We start from the raw sequence: 9744 nt of genomic DNA on the forward strand, positions 1-9744 counted from the left end.
GTCTTATTTGTGATCACTCTCTCAGGGACCACAGTCCCTCGTTGCCTGTTATCCAGTAGCCGAAAACAGCTGTTTCCTAGGTTTTGTTCAGTTTTCTAGTTGATTAAGGTGGGAGAGCAACTCTGGTACTGGTGACCCCATACAGCCAGAGTCAGAAGTCCTCAAACAAATTTTTGAAGTTAGAGCCTTCATCTCCTAAAGGGGATTGCTCATATTCTGGATTAGAAATTTGGTGAGTGCGGAACTGATGCATAATCTCTTTGTATCCCTCACAAAACCTGGGAGAGATACAGAGCAAAATTGAGGGATAATTTATTCAACAAATAATTATTGAATGCCCACCATATGCCAGGTTTTCACCCAGCCCTGGGGATAAGATATCAAAGCCCCTGCTTCATGAGGAAAATTGGTAGTGGCCTAGAGGGGGGGCAATTTAAGGGATAAAGAAAAGTCTCGCTTGTCACCAAAGCATTCTCTTACCACTCTACCTGCCACGATATCCCTCCTTATTTGCTCTGAAGTCCCCACTTTGAGTACTGATTCCACAAATCTTTTTTCGGTACCTACCAAGTGCTTTGCCCTGTGCTTGATGCTGAGGATGATTCGACACTGAGCAGAGCACAACCTCTGCCAACAGGTAGCTTAAAACTGGTAAAGGAAATGTAACATGTATAAAAACAATGAATAAATTTGACTCCTCAGGGCCACCTGTTCCCCAAGAGCATTAGCTTACAAGATAAACTGACACCTAGAAGCACAGTCTCTGCAATCTTCCTCGGGCAGGCCTAGGAAGTGACCTGGTTAGAGGACAGACATGAAACAGGGAGCTTCTTACCCGAGGCAAGGAGGACACAAAGCAAAGGCACCAAGGGGAGCCAGAGCCAGGTATGGAAACCAGTGTCTAGCCCTTAGGGAGACTAGCTTGTCGAACACCCAGACAGGAAAAATAGAGTGGGTTTCGGGCAACTGCCTAGAACTTCTGCTCCCATTCAGGACTGCTTTTAAAACTTGACTGGCAATCTGGCGGGTGGATGGTTGCACTTGAGGAACCAGAAACTGACTATAAATCAAGGGATGAAGTAAGTTGGCTAAGGATACGGAAGAGAAGGGAGCTGGGCCCAAAGGAGCAAGAAATGAGGCCCCAAGTGGGTAGGGTGGGCATCTAATAGAGGCAAATGGCCTGAGGATTATGATAAATAATAGGAAGAGATTACCCAAAGGGCAGGCTCCAAGAATAAGGGAAGCACTGAGAGGGCTTCTTCTACTTCATAATTTTGCCTGGAGCCCACCTTGGGAAGGACAGGGGGCAGTGACTGCTTTCTTGATTTCTAGGCCCATATATTTACCTGCCACTTGTCTTCTAATTGGAAGCTTCCCCTATACCTCGAAACTCAATATGCATCCAACCAACTTCTTCACCATCTCCTTCAAAGACTGTTCCTCCTCCTTATGTCCCTTCTCTTTGGGAGATTCAGCACCATTCACCTGCTGCCTGAAACAGAAAGCTGGGCTCCGCCTTGCCTTCTCTTTCCTCCCTCAGACCTAGTCAGTCACTGATACCTGTCAGTCTGACCACCTCCACCCAACGATGAAGACAGCTGGTCCGCCTGTGCTCTGCTATATCTCTCATATAATAGGTGTTCAAGAGATAGGTACTGAATGAAAGAATACATGAATGATTGATCCCCACCCCTACTACCTTGGTTAAGTCCTTCATCTTTTCAGATGAACTGCTCTGATAGTCTAAAAAGGACAGCAAGCAACAAACCCTCCGATCCGTTGACCACAACTCTGCCAAAGGGATTGTTCTAAAATACTCTCAATTCTTGTTATTCACAGCAGTGATGTCCTATGAAGTTGCCACAAACACTGAATTAGCAAATGCTGAACCATTTCTCCTAAGGGGAAATATAGGATTAGGTTCCTGAGGGCTTCTGGTCATAACGTTTTCATCAATTAATCAGTACATAACCTTGTCTTACGTGCATTTCTGTTTAAGGACACCTTACTTAATATATCTGGCTGATTCATTAACATTGAATGAATGTTACCCAGCCACAGCAGCACAGTGAATGCCTGAACAATCTTATCTAACAAACACACAGTGTTTTCTCCAGAGCACACATCACATCCTTCTTGCCCTTAGGAGCAGCAGATAGCACTTCAGCACTCAGCATGGGGACCTTTTTAAACAACAAAGTCACCAGCAAAAAGCGCAAAAATGCCAAAAAAGTGGCACTAAATAGACAACAAAAAGGACACTTTTTTAGAGTAGGAACTGACACAGGAAGGCAGAGGTCCCCATCCTCCAGCTCAGCTGGGGACGTGGACACTGGGAGATTCAGATTTTTCACTTCTCCGTCCAGGTCCACAGATGATCACAAAACTGCTCCAAGTGTTGTTTTTGAGGTTACAAATAAACTTTACCAAGTAGGCAAATTGGAAAATGCAGAATCCGCAAATATAGAACCTGTGAATGATGAAGATGGACACCAAACCCCATTATGTCACTCCTTGCCTGAGCCTTCAGGGCCTTGTTTTTGCCCCCAGGGAACTGGGCTTTGTCTACCCCACTTCAATCATAGGACCAATTACGGATATTCAACTTCTGAGCTTATGTGCTGGTCTCCTGTGCTTCTTGAGGGGAGAAACTGTTTGTTTGTATTCCTATCACATAACACAGTGGCTGGTACATGGTAGTTATTTAATATACAGTAAACTAAAAAGAATAAGTTAATGAACCAATAAAGTGAAAAAAATTAATTAATAATGGTAGATCTCAGGGTATCTAGGATAGATGACAGAGGAGCCGTTACTTTAAAACTGGTTTTCAATGTATTGTTAATAAATCTGCCTGGAGTGAGCACATACATCTATTTAACTGATTAACTTTGGTACCAAACTTCCCACCAGAAAAATTAAAAAGGTAGTAACCTGTTGGCCAGATCACACCACTCTTTGCCGTGCAGTTGGATTAATTGGTAGAGCTGAATAAAGCACAGCTCACTTTCACTCTGCTGCATGGAACACTGACGACTTTGTCTGAATTAATTCTGTCTGATGCTCCCGATTCTATGTACATTCCAATTTCCCTTTGCTCTTTGTGTGGATTCTTGGCCAGTGGGTGCCGAGAGCTTTTGGTCTTCTTCCACTTTCTGTCCAGTGAATTCTAACCCCATTATTTGATATTCATTTAAACAGTGAACAGTGCCAAGTGGGGAAACTCCATGAGTTTTAGTTTCAGTTCAGCTGTTATCTAAAAGGGATTTGCAAATAATCTTCCAACCACAGGATTCTTGGAAACGCTGGCCATTATAAAGGGGGCTTTTGAATGGCTTGTTTCAACTTGAATCTTGTCAACTGAACGGTTTTTATTGTGTGTGCCAGTCCCAGTGACCAATGTAATCATTCTCTCAACTCTCATTTATTCGGGATAAAAAAAGTAAGCATGCATAGATAGAGAGTCTCTGAGGATGATTCTCAAATCTCTGTATCCCACCAGTCATCAAATACTATGTTATTTTTTGTTAAAGGTCTCTCTCTTCATCCTCAGAGCCAGGCCCTTGGTGTAGGGGCCAGATTTAACTCCTGTCTGGACAGAAACATTTGCTTCTTAATTGTTCTTTCCTTCTTTTCTTGTGTCAGCTTCTTCCCCTCCCCGACCCCATCCATCCTGAGCCCTGCCACGCTCATGTTCTAAAACACAGATGTAGCTCATCGTGGTGTGGGCGATTGACTCTGTTCTTGTCGGGTCACCTCACTAGATTTTCAGGATTAAGAGATTCCTGGCCAAGAAACAAAAGCGTAATCATCTCATTCCCCAAATGGATTTGGATGAAAACTGGTAATAAAATCAGGTCTAGGGACTTCCTTGGCGGTCCAGCGGTTAAGAATCCGCCTTCCAATGCGGGGGACATGGGTTAGATCCCTGGTCGGGGAACTAAGGTCCCATGTGCGGCGGGGCAACTAAGCCCACGTGCTCTAGAGCCCATGTGCCGCAACTAGAGAGAAGCCCGCGCACTGCCACCAAAGATCCCGCGTGCCGCAACTAAGACCAGACCCAGCCAAATAAATAAATAAACATAAATATTTGAAAAATATATAAAATAAAATCAGGTCTAACTCCAAGAGGAGACAGTAGAGATCAGCCGAGCTGGGTCTTCAAGGGATCCCACAGGGGACAGCACCGTACTTAATGCTGTATCAAGGTCAGGAGCATCTAATCTCGTCACCACTAACTGGACAGTTGGACATGTTTTATTGGGAAAATGATTTTCCTCTTTGCTTCTATGCCTCTGCAGTAGTAGGTTCAGTAATACATATGTGAGACCTTTTGTCTGAAAATATCAAAACGCAGATTTCATCATTCCTGCACGAAAAATATCTGTCCTCCCTCTCTGCTGAAGAGCAAGTCCCAGAGCCCTACCTGAACTTTTTGGCTAACGATCCCACCTGGTCTCTGCAGGGTTCCTCAGCCTCAGTTACCTGCGCCATTCACATTACCATCCTCATTCTTGCTCACAGGCCCCCTCTCCCTCTCCTTGCTGTGGAGCTCATGTGGGCCCCTGTCCTGCAAGCTCTTTTTAACTCCTTAAAGGCCCAGAGAGGTCCAGCTCTTCTTCCAAGTCCTTTCTCTATTTATAATCCCTATTTGTGAACTCCTGTAGTCTGTAGCATTCTATTTTGGCACGTAAATTATTCAACAATGCTTTTTATGTTTTTAACCCTTTCATATATGTATATCTGAATTGTAAGCTCCTGGGGACTCAGGACTTCTTTTAAGCCAGCACTGTCCAACCGCAATACAACGTGAGCCATAAATGTGAGCCTCATATGTAATTATAAATTTTCTAATAGCCACATAAAAAATAAGCAGATGAAATTAATTTTAATAATACATTTTATGTAACCAAATATATCCAAAATATTTTTTCAACATGCAATCAATGTAAACAGTTGTTAATGAGACACCTCACATTCTTTATTTCATATTAAGCCTTTGGAATCCAGTGCACAGCACATCTCAGTTTGGAGTGGCCACACTTCAGGTGTTCAGTAGCCCTTTGGGGCTAGTGGCTACCATATTGGACAGCTCAGTTTTAGGTACTCTTAGCCCTTGACATCCCACACGGTTGGGTGATGGTATAACGTACATAAAGAATGTGAGTCAACATACTGTTGTCACACTGGCGGAAGGTCTCTGGCACAAGTTTCAGTCCTTGACCCTGTTCTGTTTATCGTTTTCATTGATGGCTTGGATCGTGCAGTGGTTAAGAACACCCGCTCTGCAAAGTGTATATATTAACAATACTGTACTGTACACTTCACCATTTGTAAAGAGGGTAGACTTCATGTTATGTGTTTATTACCACAATTTAAAAAAAAAAAAAAAAAGAACATCTGCTCTGAGTCGGAGAGACCTTAATTTCAAATCTCAGTACTACCACTAACCACATGGGTGAATGTGAGCAAGTTAATTTTCTTCTCTTAACTTTGGTTTCATCATCCGTAACTGGGGATAATTACACCAACCTCAAAGGAGTGTTATGAAGAGTGAAAGAGATACTGTCTGTAAGACGCTTACCCCAGTACACAGGACATAGTAAGCCCTTAAAAATATTAGGTTTTACCACTGTCATTACCACCATAAATGGTATATTTATTAATTTGGCAGGTGAGATAATTCTGGGGTAAGACAGGTATTAAGTTAAAGAATCAAAAAAAGCTTTTCCCAGACTGGATGCAATAGGTTGAATAAAACAAGCTGAAATTTCTATAGATAAGTGAAAGTACTGCATTTAGGTTAAAAAATCCAACCATACAAAAATAAGCTTTCAGCTTAATTGTAGTTCATATGAAAAGAGGCACTTAATTGTTTTATAAGTTAAAATTTAATTTAATTCTATAAATTAAAATTTATACTTGACTAAATATAGTTAGGAGTATAATTATACCTTTTATATTATCACACATTTAATGTAAAAGGCAAATAGTACAAAAGGGTATAAAGTAAAAGGTTAAAAAATCCTCCCTCTGAGAACCCCCTTTCCCACTCCCTAGAAGTAAGGAGCCCCTTTCTTACATGTCCTTCCAGGAATGTCCTGTGCCTAAATAAACATATATTTGTTTATCCTTTAAAACTTTTAACACTTATGGGATAGACTTATTCTCTTGTGCAACTTACTTGAAAAGGGGTTAAAACTTAAGTTGGATTAACGGTCAATATTATTCATAAGTGGGATGTGTCAACTCCAAACTTTAATTTGATTTTAAGCTTCAGAAGAAGTAAGCCAATGGTAAAAATGGAGGAAATAGTCCAATGCTTTTTAGAACTTGTCCAACACATCTGGAATTTTTCACTTTCATATGGACACTACCTTTCAAGAAAAATACTGACAAACTGTATGTGTCTGGAGGAGACTGAATAAGGGGGCAACGAATTCAAAACCATTGTCTTCACAAAAGGTGAGCTGGAGGCCCTCAGGATGTTTAACGGGAAGTAGGAATATCCCAGAGGAGTGGGACGAAAAGCAGCTGTGCCAACCACCCCAAGGAGTAGCGCCTGAGCAGAACCAGGATTCTAATAGTTGGGGGCATATTTTTGACTAAGTAAAGACTCCTGTGGAGATAAATGAGATCATGGACGTAAAAGGGCTTTTTAAATTGCCACCAAGGAGGAAAATTATTTCTAAAAGTTAGAAAGGTCTGCAAGTTGAATGGACAGGTTTCATCAAGTGTGACCCCCGATCATTTCAGATATCCACGGAGAGGATGGGACCCCATTAACAAAAATAATTACCATGTTCTTAAAAGCATTTCATTCATTATCGCAGAGCGACTTATTTGTATCTCTGAGCCTGGCTCACTGCCTGGCACAAAGTAGATCAAAGGGCAAAGAAGGATGGAAGAGGGGGAGGGAGGGAGGCAGGAAGAGAGAAATGAAGCATTTTTCCCTTTTATTTATGCTTTTTTTCCCCCCTCCCACTAACTTGCCCATCTTTTTTTTTTGTTTTGGCTGCATCAGGTCTTAGTTGTGTCATGCGGGGTCTTTCGTTGTGGCACATGGGCGTCTCTCTAGTTGTGGCACGCGGGCTCAGTAGCTGTGGCGCGTGGGCTTACTTGCCCCACTGCACGTGGGATCTTAGCTCCCTGACCAGGGATCAAACCCGCGTCCCCTGCATTGGAAGGCGGATTCTTAACCCCTGGACCACCAGGGAAGTCCCTTCCCCTCTATTTCTCAGTCACCTCTTGCCTGGATTTCTCACACACACTACTCTAGTTCTCTACCCACTTCTCCCTCTCCTCTCCCACTAGATTTGATGACTGTCCCTTCTCGTCTCTGAAGGGCACATTATTGTCTGGTTAAGCCCCTCGGCTAGATGCTTCACCTTGCACTTCAGAAAATCAAGTTTGTGGCGGATTTTTCCCAAATGTTCTAATTCATTTACTGCATTTTCTAGGTTTTTGCACTCTCTTTGGCATTTTTTTCTTCTTTTTTTTTAACTTCAAAGGGCTAGTGAGTGACAGTGTTTCCAAACACTGGTTGAGAGGTGCTCTCTCTGTGATCTCTTCCATTTCAAGTGTTTCAACCATCACCTCTAAATGCCCACTCTGGTCCAGCCTTTACACACCCAAACAGCACCTCGGATTCTGCCTCTGGCATCACCCCGGTAAGAAGACAGTGGCCTTTGGCAAGGTCCCATCATTTACGAGATGAGCAAAACCTAGGCAAGTCAGCTACCTTATTCCTCATTCATCAGATGGAACTCTAATACTCACCTCCAGACGTTGTGTAGGTCAAATGAGAAAAATATATGAGAAATCTATCAAGTGCTAGTTCTCGGTTTCCTATCCTTTGCTTTCCGCCACCTAATTCAGGCCTTCATCTCCTCTCAATTCAAAGATGCATTTGCCTCTCAACTACTCTCCCTGCCTCTAACCTCTGCTTCCACCTGCAACCTGATGGATATGCAAGTGCCAGAATGATCTTCTAAGGCTCAGGCTGTGTTGCTTTAAAATGCTCAATAGCTTCCCCTGCCTAAGAAATAGAGTCCAAACTTCTGAGCATGCATTCTGAAACCCTCCCTGGTCTAAGGTCAGAGCCATGGTTCTCACCTCTCTGCCCTTTGTCTCCCAAATGTAACCCACCTTCTAACCAGCTAGGACTCTTCCCATCCCTCCCTGGTCTGTCTTCACTTACCGAAAGTCTACTTACCCTTCAAGCCCAATTTAAATGAACACGCTCCTGGTATACGTTTTCTGAATCCCCACGAAGAATCTTTCCCTGCTGGGACTGCTGCCAGTGTTTGCTTTCTACTTCTATGACAATGTCATCTCCCCTGATAGACTGTAAATGACTTGAAGTCATGGACTGAACCTCACCCATCTTTATGTTCATCACAGAGCTTAGCACTGTGCTTTACACATAGTAGGTACTCAACAAGTTACATCTAATGATACGTTCTTTAAAAAAAATTTTTAATACCCCTAGGTGCCTAGCATTGTGTCAGGTGCTATGGCAGCTACAAAAAGCCTTGCCCCTAGGGGCTTCCCTGGTGGTGCAGTGGTTGAGAATCTGCCTGCCAATGCAGGGGACACGGGTTCGAGCCCTGGTCTGGGAAGATCCCACATGCCGCGGACCAACTGGGCCCGTAAGCCACAATTACTGAGCCTGCGCGTCTGGAGCCTGTGCTCCGCAACTAGAGAGGCCGCGATTGTGAGAGCCCCGCGCACCGCGATGAAGACTGGTCCCCACTTGCCGCAACTAGAGAAAGCCCTCACACAGAAACGAAGACTCAACACAGTCATAAATAAATAAATAAATAAAAGAACGTGAATTTCTTTAAAAAAAGAAAAGCAAACTGGGCTATTCATTTTAAAAAAAAAAAAAAAAAGCAAAAACACATATTTTCAGAAGTTTTTAAAAATTACTTCATTCCTGATATAAGCATGAACCTTAAAAGGTACCTTATATTTGCATTTGAATAAGCAGGTACTATCTGACATGCCCCATGGGTGTCAAAATATTTGGCGGGTTCTTGCATAATTATGTTTTGGGTTTATACAAATAAAGTCTTAATCAGTACCACAGAAATTCTGTAGAAATTTCTACTATTCACACTGGATGTTGCTTGTTGATATAAAGGGGACAATTTCAATGTGTTCATCTCGTTGAGTATATACCTGAACACAGAAACTGCCTTTAATATTGTAGGGTTTGCATCATGTAAACTGTCTCTCTCGTCCCGGCATCAGGGACCTCATGCTGCTATTCTGCTGGCCCCAAGCCTCTTTCCTTCTTGCCATCCGTAATTCTCTCAAGTACGTGCTTTCAAATGAGTTCAGTGCCCAGATACTTTGGAATTATTTCTTTTCTTATTGCACCATCACATAACCGAACCTCCAAACACCTCACTTCAGTGACTTCTGCTAGCTACTGCAGGACAGACAGCAACCTGACACACCAAATTAAAGGAATTCATGCCAGGGTGTGAACCAGAGATCAAATGTCCCATCTCTTCCTCTCCCTTAGTCCCGGCACCAGCAAATCTGTAACTCTCCCAGACACCCACTGTTTAAATAGGCAAATGAATGACTCCCTGAAATCCGGAAATGTAACTAGGCAATTAGTGGAAGGTGAGGCACGGTGATGAGGAGGAAAATTCTGGGTACTGGGTAGGGTGGGAAGCTTTCCTGATACCCTTGAATCACCCTGCTTGCGCCGGGGCTTCTCCATGTTGCTCT

Source organism: Eschrichtius robustus, chromosome 7, assembly GCF_028021215.1.
Source record: "Eschrichtius robustus isolate mEscRob2 chromosome 7, mEscRob2.pri, whole genome shotgun sequence".
Lineage (NCBI taxonomy): Eukaryota > Metazoa > Chordata > Mammalia > Artiodactyla > Eschrichtiidae > Eschrichtius > Eschrichtius robustus.